General features: G+C 42.7%; 1 protein-coding gene across 2 annotated transcripts in view; it reads right to left on the bottom strand.

Moving 5' to 3' along the window:
- The window catches only part of ZRANB1 (zinc finger RANBP2-type containing 1), a 68,545-nt gene extending 51,812 nt beyond the window's left edge, over nt 1-16,733 (bottom strand). The window contains exon 1 of one of the 2 annotated variants that reach the window (XM_040254504.1): nt 16,331-16,733. The gene's annotated coding sequence lies outside the window, so the exon portion shown is untranslated. The remainder of the gene's footprint in view (nt 1-16,330) is intronic. The other variant, XM_040254502.1, reaches the window with a different exon arrangement.
- Nucleotides 16,734-16,997: the final 264 nt, after the last annotated feature.

Genomic DNA, 16,997 nt, shown 5'->3' with positions numbered 1-16,997 from the left:
GTACAATAAACCTGCACATCAACTCTACACTTGACAGTGAGAAACTAGACACTTTTCAGCCAATACCCGTATTGGGCAAGGTGGTCGCCTCCCACCACTCCTTTTCAAAGTCAAACTGGAAATTCCTGCAAGTACTGTAAAATAAGAAAAGAAAAGAAAAGAAAAAGGATATAGATTGGGAAATAAGAAATAAAATTGTTTATATTCACAGATGACAGGATTGTCTACGAAGAAAATTCAAAAAACAATCAACAAAACTACAGCTACTACAGGATTGTAACAGGATTGCAGGATAAAGGTTAAGTAAGTCCATTGCTTTCCTATATACCAGCAATAAACAAATGGAATCTGAAATTTAAAACACATCACCATTTATATTAGCACACCCAAAACCAGATTACTTAAAGTCAGAGAACTTGGAGTTCTGACTTCTTGCCTTACTCTACAACTACAGTGGGCCTCCCTGGTGTTCAGATGGTAAAGAATCCGTCTGCAATGCAAGAGACCTGGGTTTGATGTCCAGGTTGGGAAGATCCCCTGGAGAAGGGAATGGCAACCCACCCCAGTATTCTTGCCTAGCGAATTCCATGGACAGAGGAGCCTGGCAGACTACAGTCCATGGGGTCACACAGAGTCGGACATGACTGAGCAACTTTCGCTTTCATACAGTTACAGTAATCAAAACACTGGTACTGGTGAAAGAATAGGTCAATGAAATAGAATAGAGAGCCCAGAAATTGACCCATACATATAGAGTCAACTGATATTTGACTTGAATAAGGAAAGGCAATACAATGGAGAAAAAATCCTTTCAAAAAATTGTGCTGAAACCACTGGACATCCACATGCAGTAACAAAAATGGCTCACAAACCTCACACCCCTCAAAAATTCCCTCAAAATGGATCACAGACCAAATGTTAAATTGTTGTTCAGTTGCTCAGTCATGTCTGACTCTTTGCAACCCCGTGAACCATGCAGCACGCCAAGCCTCCCCGTCCTTCACCATCTCTCGGAGCCTGCTCAAACTCATGTCCATAGACTCGGTGATGCCATCCCACCATCAAGCCTCTGTCGTCCCCTTCTACTCTTGCCTTCAATCTTTCCCAGCATCAGGGTCTTTTCCAATGAGTCAGCTCTTCGTATCAGAGGGCCGAAGTACTGGTACTTCAGCTTCAGCACCAGCGCATCCAATGACTATTCAGGGATGACTTCCTTTAGAATGGACTGGTTTCATCTCCTTGATGTACACAAAAGGGACTTTCAAGGGTCTTCTTCAACACCACAGTTCGAAAGCATCAATTCTTTGGGGCTCAGTCTTCTTTACAGTCCAACTCTCACAACCATACATGACTACTGGAAAAACCATAGCTTTGACCATATAGACGTTTTGTCGGCAAAGTGATGTCTCTGCTTTTTAATACACCGCTTAGGTTTGTCATAGCTATTCTTCCAAGGAGCAAGGGTCTTTTAATTTCAGGGCTGCAGTCACCATCTGCAGTGATTTTGGAGCCCAAGAAAATGAAATCTGACACTTTCCACATTATCCCCATCTATCTGCCATGAAGTGACAGGACCAGATGCCATGATCTTAGTCTTTTGAATGTTGAGTTTTAAGCCAGCTTTTTCACTCTCCTCTTTCACCTTCATCATGAGGCTCGTAGATCCTCTTCACTAAAATGCAGAGCTATAAAATTCCCAGAAGATAATATGAAAGGAAATCTAGATGACCTTGACTATGCAAATGACTTTTCAGATAAAACCCAAAGACACAATCCATGAAAGATATACTTTATAAACTGGTTTTATTAAAATTGAAATTTTCTGTTCTACAAAAGACATGGTCAAGAAAATGACAAGACAAGCCAAAAAACAGGAAAAAATATCTGATAAAGACTGTTATCTAAACTATAAAGAGCTCTTAAAACTCAATAATAATGAAACACCCTAATTAAAACAAGGGCAAAGACCTGAACAGACACTTCATCAAAGAAGATATACAAATGGCAAACAAGCATAAGAAGAAATATTCAACATTATACCTCATTAGTATTGGGTCACACAGAATCGGACAGGACAAGCAACTCAGCAGCAGCAGCAGCAGCAGAGAACTGCAAATTAAGACTGCAATGAGATATGACACACAGCTCTTAGAATAACCAAAATCTAGAACACTAACAACAAATGCTAGAAAGGATACAGATCAACAAGAACTCTCATCCATTGCTGACTGGAATGAAAAGTGATACAACTAAGTTGGGAAGAGTTTGGCAACTTCTTCCCTTGTAGCTCAGTCGGTAAAGAATCCACCTCCACTGCAGGAGATGGGGGTTCAATCCCTGCGCTGGGAAGATCCCCTGGAGAAGGAAATGTCAACCCACCCCAGTATTTTTGCCTGGAAAATCCCATGGACAGAGGAGTCTGGTGGGCTACAGTCCACGGGGCCCCAAGGGTCAGACACAACTTAGTGCCTAAACCACCACCAGTGCTTCATCGTTGTTCAGTCACGAAGTTGTGTCTGACTCTTTGCGAATGGACTGCTCTGTCTATGGGATTTCCCAGGGAAGAGTATTGCAGTGCGTTGCCAGAGGACCTTCCCGACTCAGGGAATGAACCCACATTTTCTGCATTGGCACACGGGTTATTTACCACTGAGCCACCAGGGAAACCCCTATTCTTGCCACACTGTTGTTCAGTCGCTAAGTCATATCCAACTCTTTGCAACCCCATGGACTACAGCAAGGCAGGCTCCCCTGTCCTTCACTATCTCCCAGAGTTTGCTCAAACTCATGTCCACTGAGGCAATGATGCCATCTTATCATCTCGTCCTTTGTCATGCCCTTCTTCTGCCCTGTTTTTCCCAGCATCAGGGTCTTTTTCCATTGAATGGGCTCTCTTACCATCAGTTCAGTTGCTCAGTCGTGTCCGACTCTTTGCTACCCCATGAATCGCAGCACGCCAGGCCTCCCTGTCCACCAACAACTCCCGCACTCATATTCATGTCCCTCGAGTCAGTGATGCCATCTAGCCATTTCATCTTCTGTCGTCCCCTTCTCCTCCTGCCCCCAAACCCTCCCAGCATCAGAGTCTTTTCCAATGAGTCAACTCTTTGAATGAGGTGGCCAAAGTACTGGAGTTTCAGCTTTAGAGTCATTCCTTCCAAAGAAATCCCAGGACTGATTTCCTTTAGGATGGACTGGTTGAATCTCCTTGCAGTCCAAGAGACTCTCAAGAGTTTTCTCCAACACCACAGTTCAAAAGCATCAATTCTTCGGCGCTCTGCCTTCTTCAGAGTCCAACTCTCACATCCATACACGACCACAGGAAAAACCATAGCCTTGACTAGATGGACCTTAGTCGGCAAAGTAATGTCTCTGTATCTAGGTTTTCTTCCAAGGAGTAAGCGTCTTTTAATTTCATGGCTGCAGTCACCATCTGCAGTGATTCTGGAGCCCAAAACAATAAAGTCTGACACTGTTTTCACTGTTTCCCCATCTATTTCCCATGAACTGATGGATGGGACCAGATGCCATGATCTTAGTTTTCTGAATGTTGAGCTTTAAGCCAACTTTTTCACTCTCCACTTTCACTTTCATCGAGAGGCTTTTTAGTTCCTCTTCACTTTCTGCCATTAGGGTAGTGTCATCTGCATATCTGAGGTTATTGATATTTCTCCCAGCAATCTTGATTCCAGCTTGTGTTTCTTCCAGTCCAGCGTTTCTCATGATGTACCCTGCATATAAGTTAAATAAGCAGGGTGACAATATATAGCCTTGATGTACTCCTTTTCCTATTTGGAATCAGTCTGTTGTTCCATGTCCAGTTCTAACTGTTGCTTCCTGACCTGCATACAGATTTCTCAAGAGGCAGGTCAGGTGGTCTGGTATTCCCATCTCTTTCAGAATTTTCCACAGTTTATTGTAATTCGCATAGTCAAAGGCTTTGGCATAGTCAATAAAGCAGAAATATATGTTTTTCTGGAACTCTCTTGCCTCTTCCATGATCCAGCGGATGTTGACAATTTGATCTCTGGTTCCTCTGCCATTTCTAAAACCAGCTTGAACATCTGGAAGTTCATGATTCACGTATTGCTGAAGCCTGGCTTGGAGAATTTTGAGCATTACTTTACTAGCATGTGAGATGAGTGCAATTGTGCGGTAGTTTGAGCATTCTTTGGCATTGCCTTTCTTTGGGACTGGAATGAAAACTGACCTTTTCCAGTCCTGTGGCCACTGCTGAGTTTTCCAAATTTGCTGGCATACTGAGTGCAGCACTTTCAGGATTTGAAATAGCTCAACTGGAATTCCATCACCTCCACTAGCTTTGTTCATAGTAATGCTTTCTAAGGCCCACTTGACTTCACATTCCAGGATGTCTGGCTCTAGTTGAGTGATCACACCATCGTGATTATCTGGGTCGTGAAGATCTTTTCTGTACAGTTCTTCTGTGTATTCTTGCCACCTCTTAATATCTTCTGCTTCTGTTAGGTCCATACCATTTCTGTCCTTTATCGAGCCCATCTTTGCATGAAATGTTCTCTTGGTATCTCTAATTTTCTTGAAGAGATCTCTAGTCTTTCCCATTCTGTTCTTGTCCTCTATTTCTTTGCATTGATCGCTGAAGAAGGCTTTCTTATTTCTTCTTGCTATTCTTACCATATGACCAAGCAATTGTGCATCTTGGAATTTACTCCAAGGAGTTGAAATTATAGGTCCATACAAAACCCTGCACACGGATGTTTATAGCAGCTTTATTCATAACTGCCAAAACAGAAGCAACCAAAGTTCAGAAGGTGAATGGATAAACTGTAGTACATCCAGACAAGAAAATATTTAGCACTAAAGAAAAATCAACTAACAAGCCATGAAAAGACATGGAGTAACCGTAAAAGCATATTACTAAGTGAAAGAAGCCAGTCTGAAATGGCTGTATTCTGTTTGATTCCAAGTACACAACATTCTGGAAAAGGCAAAACTATGGAGATTAAGAAAAAAGATCAGGGGTTGGTGAGAGGAAGGGATGAACAGGCAGAGCATGGAGGATTTCTAGGGCAATGAAACTATTCTGTATGACACTATAATGGTGGATACATGTCATTATACATTTGTCAAAACCCATAAAATGTACGTACCAAAAATGAACCTTAATGTAAGCTATGTACTCTGATCGGTAATTATGCATCACAGTAGACTCATCAACATAATAAATGCACCCCTCAGGTGCAGGATGCTGATGGTCAAAGAGGTTATGCATGTGTAGAGTGAGGAGTTTAAAAACTTTATTTTCTGCTAAATTCTGTAGTGAACCTAAAGTGCTCTAAAAAATAAAGACTTTTAAAAACCTACTTCTTAACAATGTTTTTAGTCACTAATATCCAGGAAATATGTTCTTAAAAAAAAAAAAAGTCCTCATAATGACAAGAAGTTTTAAAAACTATGTAGCTTTTGATGTGAAATTAATAAAACTGCTTTAAAAAATAAAATGGGTTTCCCTGGTGGTCCTGTGGTTAAGAGTCCACCTTGCAATGCAGGAGACACGGGTTCGATCCCAAGTCTGGGAAAAGAGCACATGCCTCAGAGCAACTAAGCCCGTGCACCACAACTCTGAGTCCACCAGCCCTAGAGACCCATCACAGCAAGAGAAGCCAGCACCACAAGAAGCCTGCACACCGCAACCCGATAGCGGCCCCGCAAAGCAACCAAGACCCAGTGCAGCCAAAGATATGTGAACAAACAGAACTGCAAAAAAACAAAAAATTAAAAATTAAATCTGAAATATGCTCACACCCAACATTTTAAATTTTTAAAAGACACTGAAATTAACATGAAAGGCTCCCCACTAGCTAAATGTCAATCAACTCAAGCACCCACACAAAAATAGGAAAAGATTTTTGAAGTACTGACTAAAAGAAAACTCCGTAAGTCTAAATAATGGAGAAGAAAAGTTCTTCCTTACAACAGAAATCAAATAAATGCAAAAGGACTAACTGGATTAAAAATTCACCATTTGGCAATCTTCCCACTACAATCAAAAAAAAAGATCACGAGTGAACATTAAAACTAGTAGGTGAAAATTTGAGTATTAACAGGATATTTAAATAGTCTCTAAGTATTTCCCCAAAATCATAACTGGTTATGTCACAAAGCCAACAGACACCTTAACTAAATAATCAAAGTTAACCACACCAGGAAAAACATCATTTGCCTTTTGTTATATTGTTCTAAGAACAAAACTGTGTGATATTCTTGCCAAAAAGTACATCCTCTGACTACAATCATGAGAAAACATCAGAAATGCTACATTAAGTGACTTTCTACAAAATTGCATGAGTGTGCTAAGTCACTTCAGTCGTGTCCAATTCTTTGTGACCCTATGGACTATAGTCCATCAAGCTCCTCTGTCCACAGGATTCTCCAGGCAAGGATCCTGGAGTGGATTACCATGCCCTTTTCCAGGGGATCTTCCTGACCCAAGGATCAAATATCCGCATCTCTTATGTCTCCTGCATTGGCAGGCGGGTTCTTTACCACTAGTGCCACTTGGGAAGCCCTAACTACAAAATTACTAAACCTATATTCTTCAAAAACGTATCATGAAAAATAGGACTTTATTGTTCAATTAAAGGAGCTTATAAAAAACAAGGCAATAGACTGCAACACATGATCTCAGATTTTCTTTTGTCTTTATAAAGAACATTAACAGAACCACCGGCAAAATTTAAGTAAGATTTATAGAATCTTATTCTTAAGAATTAAATCACACTGTTAATTTCCTGACTTTGATACCTCTATTGTGGTTACATAGGAGAAGGCCAATACACACTGAAATACTTAGAGATTAAAGGATATCAAGCCTGCAATTTACTTTCAGACAGTTCTGGTGGGAAAATATATTTGTATTTACATATGTCCAGGTGCGTGCATGCTCAGTCGTGTCCTACTCTTTGTGACCCCATGGACTATAGCCTACCTGGCTCCTCTGTCCATGGGATTTTCCAGGCAAGAGTACTGGAGTGGGTTACCATTTCCTCCTCCAGGGAATCTTCCTGATCCAGGGATCAAACCTGCATCTCTTGTCTCCTGCATTGGCAAGCGGAGTCTTTACCACTGAGCCACCTGGGAAGTCCACAAAACAGGTACACAACAAATGAGAGCAAATGTGGCTCCTATATCCCAAATATTTCTCAAGAATTGTCAGTTCTTTCTACCGCTACCACCAAGTCTTAGTTCATTATTTCTCTCAACTATTTTATTATTTTAACTGGTCTTCCTACCTTCATACTTCACATCTCCACCAAAGTAATCTGTTAAAAAAAAAAAAAATCTGGTGTTGCTATTCAGCAACTTTAAAAATGTCAACACCCCACTAAAATTAAAAGTCTTAAAAAGAACATAAAAGATCCTTAACAAACACAAACACATGTGTGCGTCAAGAATATCTGACAGTATTTTCCTTCAGTGATTTACTGCCTTTCACCAAAGCATTATTAAGGGAAAATGTACTGTACTTTGGGAAGATGAGTTCCATCTCTCGATATTTCATATAGAGAAGAATGCACTGCACTTCTTAGATGTGAGTTCATGTCCCTCTCCACCTGTTACTGAGTCGAGGATTTTGCCAAATCCTTAAGACCCAAGGCTCTTCACCTGAAAAAATTATGATCTCTTTTCTGTCTTTACTTGGGGGCTAATACCAATAATCTCAAGATCTACATCCTATAAATAATATGAACAAATGTCAGTTTGAATTAACACACCTTCGATTTTATATGAAGCTTCAGATCACAGAACATTTGTATTATTTCACTTCATCTTCAGAACCCTCGGGTACTTTCCAAACCCTCGGGTACAGAATCCCTCTGAGGTACAAGTATCTTCATTTTAATGACAATAAATCTGTGGCTTCAGGAAAGGTAAAATGAACTTGCCCACAGTTTAGGAACTTGCCCAAACTTCAGGAAGTAAAGCCCAAATTCTGACTTCTATTTTTCCCAACTAATACACCACAGCCTTCCAGAGTTACAAAAACATTTTCACAGAACGAAATGCGACTATTAGATTACAAGATGGACTGACTGCATAGTCACTGTGTCTGGCTACCACAAGGCATGGCCACTACCTCCAGAGCAAGTCCCCAAATCTGAGTTTTTCTCCAGATCACCCTATCATGCCCCTCTTCCAAGCCACCACCAACTCTCACGTGGATTACTACGTAACCTCCCCACTAATCTTGGTGCTTCTATTCTAGCCACCATCCTCGCATAGAAGCCAGATGGATCCCTTAGGAACGTAAACCAGGTTACCACATAAGGTCTTAAACCCTACTCACTCAGAATAAAATTAAGATTTCCCCAGTCTTTCTTGCAAATCTTTACATAAAAGTGGATTTCATTCTGTTCCTTTTACAAGCAAGCTCAGTCTCTCCATGAGAGTTTTCTAGGAGCAATCTCCTCCGCCTAGAATTCTCTCTCCCTAGATTTTCACATGGCCAGCTCTTGTCATCAAAAACTAGATTTAAATATGACCTCCTCAGAAGTCTTCCCTCACCACACTGATGTCACCCTCCACCACATTACCCTACTTTCATTACATTACTGGCAGAGCGCTTATCACCACCTGGGTTTGGTTTGGGTATCTGGTTGCTTGCTTCTGTTTCTTCCTTGTCTGCTCTCTCTATATACTAGAATGTAAATACAGATTTCAAACTTAATACAACATATAGCCTTGTCATATCCCCTCCCCACACAGAGGCAACCCTTCCTTCTTCCTACCTGTAAAGACGACCCACACTGGAGAGGATCACTTCTTTCTATTTTCCAGCTCCTTGACAATACTAGCTCTAAGGGAAAATGAGGAGTAAGGACTAGAGAAGAGTAAGGCACTCACATCCAGGTGTTAGGATCAATATTCCAACCTCTACCACATGCTTAAGCCACACTATACCCTCTGCAGGTCCTTACATGTGACATGGAATTGTCACGTCTCCACCCCTTCACTATACATGGCTGCTTCTGCACACAATGCTCCCCCATCCCGCTTATATGTGCGTGTATACATACACATACACATACCTAGAAACCTCCTTCAAAGCCTAGCTGAACTGTGTCCACTCCTGTGCAACCCTTCTTGGTGCAACCATAATCTTGTGCTAAATTAATTCAGTCCTTTCTTTACCACTTCACAGTACTCTGTTTAGTGGATTAAGGTTTGTTTCGAATAATCAACTGTAAAAAAAAAAAAACCTCAATGTCTCTATGAACAGAGCTTGCTATAAAACAGCCGCTCACTGATCATTTAGTCAACAAAAAGCAATTCACTATTCTACTGATATCGAAGGATAGTATTTCAAACAAAGATTAGTCAAAAGTTCTGCAAATTGCTATCATTCCCACGTTTAAAAACAAACTTTAGCATCATTAAATACCAAAAAATGAAGTTAATTACCCACCCCAATCAGAAAAGGATTTAAAAGTGACTTGTTAAAAGTTACAGAAATGATGTCTTGCCCTCAGAATTCCAATCTCAAGGATACTGCTGCAACCCTCAGTAGAACTCCATTTCTCCATCTGCAACGTCAGGATAATTTCTTCAGACACCCAGGGAATGCTGTCTTGCAATAATCAATTTTAGTTGAGAATAATTATGTTACTAAAGCTGACTGAATTTCAGCAAATGATGCTGGGACTACTAGACAGCCATCTGCAAAAAGAGTAAGGTTGGATCTCTATCTCACACTATATACAAAACTCAAAATTATCAAAGAGCTAAATGTAAGAGCAAAAACTGTAAAATTTGTAGAAGAAATGCAAATCTTCTTGACCTTGGATTAGATAATGGCTTCTTAGAGATAACACCAAAAGCATAAATGACAAAAGAAAATGGATAAACTGGACACCAAAATTAAAATCTTTGTACTCCAAAGAACACCATCGAGAAAGTGAAGAGATAACCTATGGAATAAGAAAAGTATTTGCAAACCACTTGCAAATCATCTGACTTCTATCCAGAATATATAAAGAACTCTCACAATCCAACAATAAAAAGACAAATAATCCAATTGAAAAATGGGCAAAGGACTGTGACAGACATTTCTCTAAAACTACACAAATGACCAATAACACGTGAAAACATACTCAATACCATCAGCCATTAGAGAAGTGCAAGTAAAAACAGACGTCACTTTACTCAGATGGCTATAATACAAAAGACAACAAGTGTTAATGAGCATGTAGAGAAATGGAACCCTCATAATACACTGCAGGAAGAGAACAGTCACAAAGTCCCTCAAAGGTTAAGCACTGAGTCACCATGAAGTGAAGTGAAGTCGCTCAGTCGTGTCCGACTCTTTGCGACCCCACGTACTGCAGCCTACCAGGCTCCTCCATCCATGGGATTTTCCAGGCAATGGTATTGACTGGAGTGGATTGCCATTATGTAACCCAGCAATTCCACTCCTAGGTATATACCCAAGAAAAATGAAAACTTATGTCCCCACAAAAGCTTGTACACAATGTTCACAGCAGCATATTTCATAAAAGCCAAAACACAGAAAAAACCTAAATGTCCCTCAAAGAATAGAAAAATATAAACAAAATGTGATTTACACCCATATATGGAATATTCATTATTCAGCTATAAAAAGGAATGAAGTACTAATATATGCTACAACATGGATAAATATTAAAACATCAAGCTAAGTGAACAAAGCCAGATACAAAAGGTCATACCCAGAAAGTTCCAAAAAGCAAAACTTGAATTTACACACACTGACAACTACTTACATAGCATTTATATTATATTAGGCTTCATAAGTAATCTACAGATGACTTAAAGTGTATAGAAGGATATGCATAAACCTACGGACCTAGACAAACCTAAAATACTTGGTTATTTCATATAAAGGAACTGGGTACCCCTGGATTTTAATATCTGAGGGGGGTCCTGGAACAAATCCCCCATGGATACTGAGGGACGACCATATTGTATGATTCCTTCATGGCAAATAAATGGGCAGAAAATGGTAACAGTAACAGACTTTATTTTCTTGGGCTCTAAAATCACTGCAGATAGCAACTGCAGCCACCAAATTAAAAGACCTTTGCTCCTTGGAAGAAAAGCCATGACAAACCTAGACAGCGTATTAAAAATCAGAGACATCACTTTGCAGACAAAGGTCCATATAGTCAAAGCTATGTGTTTTCCAGTAGTCATTTAAGAGAGTTGGCCCATAAAAAGGCTGAGCACCAAAGACTGATGCTTTCGAACTGTGGTGCTGGAGAAGACTCTTGAGAGCCCCCTTGTACATCAAGGAGATCAAATCAGTCAATCCTAAAGGAAATCAACCCTGAATATTCATTGGAAGGAAGGACTGATGTTCCAATACTTTGGCCACCTGATACAACCGACTGGTTGCAGAAGACTGACACTGAGAAAGACTGAGGGTAAGGAGAGAAGGGGACAACAGTGGATGAGATGGTCAGATGGCATCATCGCCTCAGTCTGAGCAAACTCTTTGACAGGGAAACCTGGCATGCTGCAGTCCATGGGGTTCCAAAGAGTCGGACACAACTGAGTGACTGCACGACACGACTGAGTGACTGAACAACCAATTTATATAGAACAGGCAAATCCACAGAGAAAGTAGATTTCCAGTTGCCAGGAACTGGGGCAAAGGGAGATGACTGCAAATGAGTACAGGGTCTCTTTGGAGGGTGAGAGATGTTCTGAATAGTGGTAATGGTTATGTAACTTTGTGAATACACTAAAAACTAATGAAATGAATACTTTAAAAGGGTGAATTTTACATGAACTAAACTTATTTAGTTATATGAACTAAGTTTATTTAAGCTGTTTAAGATTTTAAAATTTGGACCATTGTTGATGTCTTTATTGAATTTGTTACAACACTGCCTGTTTTAAGTTTTCATTTTTTTGCCACAAGGCATGTAGGATTTTAGCTCCCTGACCAGGGATTGATCCTGGACCCCATGCATTGGAAAGCTGTCTTAACCTCTAGTCCGCCAGCAAATACCCTAAGCTGATATTTTTTTAAATTAAGAAACACCTGGAGATGTGCAGCTGACTTCCAACAATGCTTTTATCTATTTGAATAGTTTTTACTTATGTAAATTCAATCCACATAAAAATCTGACTTGCCAAACAAGACAAAATAAAAAACCAAAATTGCGTTGTGTTGCTTGAGAGGGAGTGGGGCAGTCTGCCCTCAATAAATTAACTATAAAAATAAAGGAAATAAGTGTTTTCATTATCGAAAAGTTCATTAAGCACCTGAAAAATTATTAATTTTATTTCAATTTACCTAACCAACCTCCATTTTAAAATTCCAACTAATGACTCCTGTCAAACCAAAATACCAGAGAGCAAAGAATGCTTGCTGATCCTGACTTCTCAAGTGGTGAAATTACTGATGTAATTCTATGAAAGTCCCTTTTACAAATGCAAGTAGCCTAAGTAAAAATGCTTAGTGTTTCTGGAAAGTTAACAGACTAATTTTAGCTTCAATTATGCTAAAAAGGTTTCCGAAGCTTAAAAAAAGTTTTTATGTAATCTAGTTTCTAAAAACCAATCAATTTTAAGGGGAAAAAAGTATTTTGATGAACTGGGGGAAGAGCACAAGTTTCCATATAGATGCAGTGGATAAATCAAGATGATTTACTGCTAGGAGACTCTGTATCCACAAACCATCAGGCCTCCCACTCACACACACAACACAACACAACACGAACACACACACCTATTTTCCAACTGCATCAGCAACCACCCATGTACCGCATAATTACATGTATTATCCTTGGTAAACAAAACTACTGTGGACCAGTTTGTGTTTTCCTTCCAACAGTGTTGACAGGTAGCAGTGAATCACACTCTCCTGAGCCTCACCTGCCTCATGATCAGTGACACACGCAGCCAACAGCTGAGGTTAAAGACGCAAACTGAGGTGACAGATGAGCTTCCCCTCCCAGGATGCTAATGCTGCCTGTAAACTTCCCTGGTGGCTCAGTGGTAAAGAATCCACTGCGATGCAGCTGACACAGGTTCAATCCCTGGATCGGGAAGGTCCTCTGGAGAAGGAAACGGCAATCCACTCCAGCATTCTTGCCTGGGAAATCTCATGGACAGAGAAGCCTGGTAGACCACAGTCCATGGGGGTCACAAAAAGTGGGACACGACTTAGCAACTAAACATCAACAGCAGTACAAATATGGAACGACCAACCCTTAATGTCACTGGTGCCAAATTCAAACCCAAGTAACTGGCCCAGAGTCAAAGTTGAAATAAACCACAGACCTGTAGTACTTATTTTTATTTGAATAACACAATGATCATTATCAAAATGTTAAGCATCTTCTATAGAAAGAATTACGCTGATAATGTTGCTTAGTTTCTAAACCGTGTCCGACTTTGGGTGACCCCATGGACTGTAGCCTGCCACCAGACTCCTCTGTCCATGGGATTCTCCAGGCAAGAATACTGATGTGGGTTGCCTTCTCCAGGGGATCGTCCCAACCCAGGGATCGAACTTGCATCTCCTGCTTGGCAGGCAGATTTTTTTTTTTTTTTAACCACTGAGACACTTAGATATAAACACACTGGCAAAAAAAATTTTTTTAGAGATTGTCATAGTTTCTAATGGACTGCAGCACCATGGGGTCGCAAAGAGTCAAATACTACTGAACCGATAGTTTCCAGTATTTTGCCTCATAAATCAAAGTTCCAGCAACTCCAATACTTAGAGAAGTACAAACTTCGTATTCTAGAACATCTCTAAAACCAAAAACACTTTGTCAGACCATGTATCCATATTTTCAGAGCGTAATAGATGGTGCACAGATGTAGGGCTTAGGGTTCATACCCAATCCTCAAAGATCTTAAAAATCTAATTGGGAAGTAGAATAAAAAGATAAATTGAAATCCAGGCCAGCATATTCTAAGAAGGAGGAAAAAAAAGCGAGAAAAACAGTCTCTCACTGCAGAGGTGAGACTAGATCTCTTGGGGTTGAAGTAGTCAAGAAGGCTTCTCAAGGCCAGAATAAAGGGTATATCCATGAACACAAGAAGAAGAGGGTTTCAAACAGAAAGAAAAGCACAAAGAAAGGCCAAGAGGAGCAACTTCAAAGGAACAACAAACAAGTTAGTTTGGCTGGAACTAAAGATTCACAAAGGCAAGAAATAAGAGTTAAGATTGAAGAATGGATCAGGGCCAGATTATAGAGAAACCTGAAAACCACACCAAGGAGTTAAAACCTTACTTTGCGTGTAACAGGGAGTCTCTGGAAGTTTTTATGTTGTGATGTGAGAAGGTGAATGTTAACATCCGCAAGATATTATTTACTCAAAGCATTAGTGAAGCACAAATACTCCAGGTGAAACACATCACCAGGAGAAAAACGTACTCAAAGTCCAGGTACAAGAGCTTATTTGGGGGGGAAGGAGGGAAGTGAGCAGCAGTGCACAAATACTGACACTGACCCAAGTTAAACAAAAAGCTACAGAGGTCTACTTTTGCAATCCCCATTTGTTTAAAGTTTCCACCTATTATAAAAGCAAGCAAAGTATAAAAGCACACTGAACAGCTCTCACTGTATCAATTACACACAGGAGGCAATTTACCTCAAATATCCTACACCTGGGTCATGAGTTCCAAACCTATGCTAACCCTCAGATTTTAAATATAATATGCCAAAACCTTTATCAGTGTACAGAACTGAATCAAGGCCACAAACTTTAAAATACTGTGAAAGAGTTCATCATACTAACCCAAGCACATTTCAAAAGTATATAAATGGGTGTCTCAATGCTCCCAAGCATTAATAAAAGGGGTTGAAACAACAACAGAAATTAAAATCTCTCATGACATTCAAACAGTATCCTCCCCAAAGATTAAAATATGCCATTCCTGTCCTCTCAGTGCCACTAACAGCCCTATAAAAACAATGTTAGGAAATTTTAGCATAAGAAGGTGACTGCATATCTTGTCAAGAGCTAAAAATCAAACAGGGAAGCAGGGTTCTAAATTTCTTTATAATTGCCTCATTTAATTAATACAACTAATAACCAGGAGGAGAGGTCCAGCTTAATTTTTCACAAACGTAGTTTAGATGATTTTCCTAAGGCCCCTGGCACAAGCCAAGATCAAAATTCCTCATGGTTTCCCCTGGCTTATGGTTTGAACACTGAGTCATCCATGCTTGATCAAAACATGGGTACCCTTGAGGTCGCACAAGTGATAAAGTCAACTAAAAAAAGAGACCTCAGGAAAAAAACACTCATTATATAACGTTTCTAAGAGCGATAAAGATTTCTCTTCAACTGTATTCCTAAAACATTTGTGTACATTAAATTTATTGACAACAACGTAACGGATCATAGGGGGACACACAGACCACAACACTTGGGTGGAAGGGGACGGCGTTTAACCTGATACAAGTCTACGGAGTTACGGAATCAACTGACTGAAATACCTAATTCTCTGCCAGAAGAATTTCCAAACACCGGGGTTATCTCAAAGGTAAGTGGGGTCGGCTCAAACTTCCAGGCTGAACCTCAACTGCTGGCCCCTCGAGCTTAACATGCAAGTATTCATTACGGTCCTTTTGTCTGTGGAATGACCCCACACATCAAGCCACAGGCAAGGGAATAACAAGGTAAGTGTGCACGGAACCATCGTTTATTGCGAACGAGAGGGCCAGACAATCTTTCCACTAGTTCCAGCTTCTCCCCACCACCAGCCCCCCACTGCCCCTCAGCCCACCCCTGTCGGCCCCCACCTTTATTTTCTGAGAAAAAGGGAAACAACGGGAGGCCACCGCGGGAGGCGGAGAGGAAGCCGCCGGGGGGTTGGGGGGTGGGCTGAAATACCAGTTTTGGGGGACCGGTACCAACTTGTGGCGACGAACCCAAGTACTGAGGGCCCTATCGCAGAGACCAGCCCGTAGGTGGCAGGAAAAGAAGTTGGGGGCAGAGGGGGACGTAATCTGGCGGAAGAGAGGCGGCTGGGCAGGCAGCGCGTCCAGCCGTGGCGGACCGATGGTCGGTAAACAAGCCGGGCGGACCCACACCCTCCCACAGCCCCGGGCCTGTCCCCTCACTAGGAAAGCCCAAGATGGAAGCGCGGCGAGGCCAGCCCGTGCCCCCCTCCCCTCTCCTCGCCGGCGACGCTGCCCCCGGGGGTGGGGTGGGGGAAGACGCAGAGGGGGGTGTCCGGGAGACCCTGCGACCAGGGTGCCGTGAGGGAGCGAGGGGCCGGGCAGGCCGCGCGGCGGGGCCGCAAGGGGCCTGCGGCAGGGCGCCCTCCCCGGGGGGCCCCGGTTACCTGGCGGCGGCTCCTCCTCCAGCTCCTGCTCCTCCGCCCCGTCCGACGCTCGGCGCCCGGCAGCCGCGGCGGCGGCGGCGGCGGCGGCGGCGGCGGCGGCGACTCCCCCCCGAGCAGCCCGCGGCGACGAGCCGAGCCCGGCCCCTCTCCGCCTCCCTCCGCGCCTCCGCCCGCCCCGCTGCTGCCGCCTCCGCCCTCTCCCCACAGTCAGGACATGGTCTCCGCGGGCCCGCGCGCGGCTCCCACTGCCGGAGGCGGGGGCAGAGGGGCGGAAGGCAGGCGCGGAGGCGGGGGGACGCCGAGGGGAGGGGGGAGCCAGGAGAGGGGGCTGCCTCGGACGCAGCGGGCTCCTAATGGCGGCGGTGAGAGGCCCCGGAGCCAAATAAACCCTGCGGGTAGCCGCACAACGTCAAGTCCGGACCCCGCAGCTCGTCGCCCTGTCATTGGCCCCGAGGCCGCCAGCGGCGCAGCCAATGGGCGGCTGCCTCTTTCCAGGCGCGGGAGGCGGGCGGTGGAGAGCTGACGTCACGCAGGCGCCGGCCCCGATTGTGAGGCAGCACCGCGCGCCAGCCCCCCCCAAACCCCGCCCACTTTGCGGAGGCCGGGGCTGCGGAAACTCGGCGACGTGAGGGGGACGCAGGGAGGCGACCGTGCGGGATACGGAGAC

Source organism: Oryx dammah, unplaced genomic scaffold, assembly GCF_014754425.2.
Source record: "Oryx dammah isolate SB20612 unplaced genomic scaffold, SCBI_Odam_1.1 HiC_scaffold_14, whole genome shotgun sequence".
Lineage (NCBI taxonomy): Eukaryota > Metazoa > Chordata > Mammalia > Artiodactyla > Bovidae > Oryx > Oryx dammah.
The sequence above is the reverse complement of the archived record's forward strand: the minus strand, read 5'-3'. Positions and strand labels throughout refer to the sequence as shown.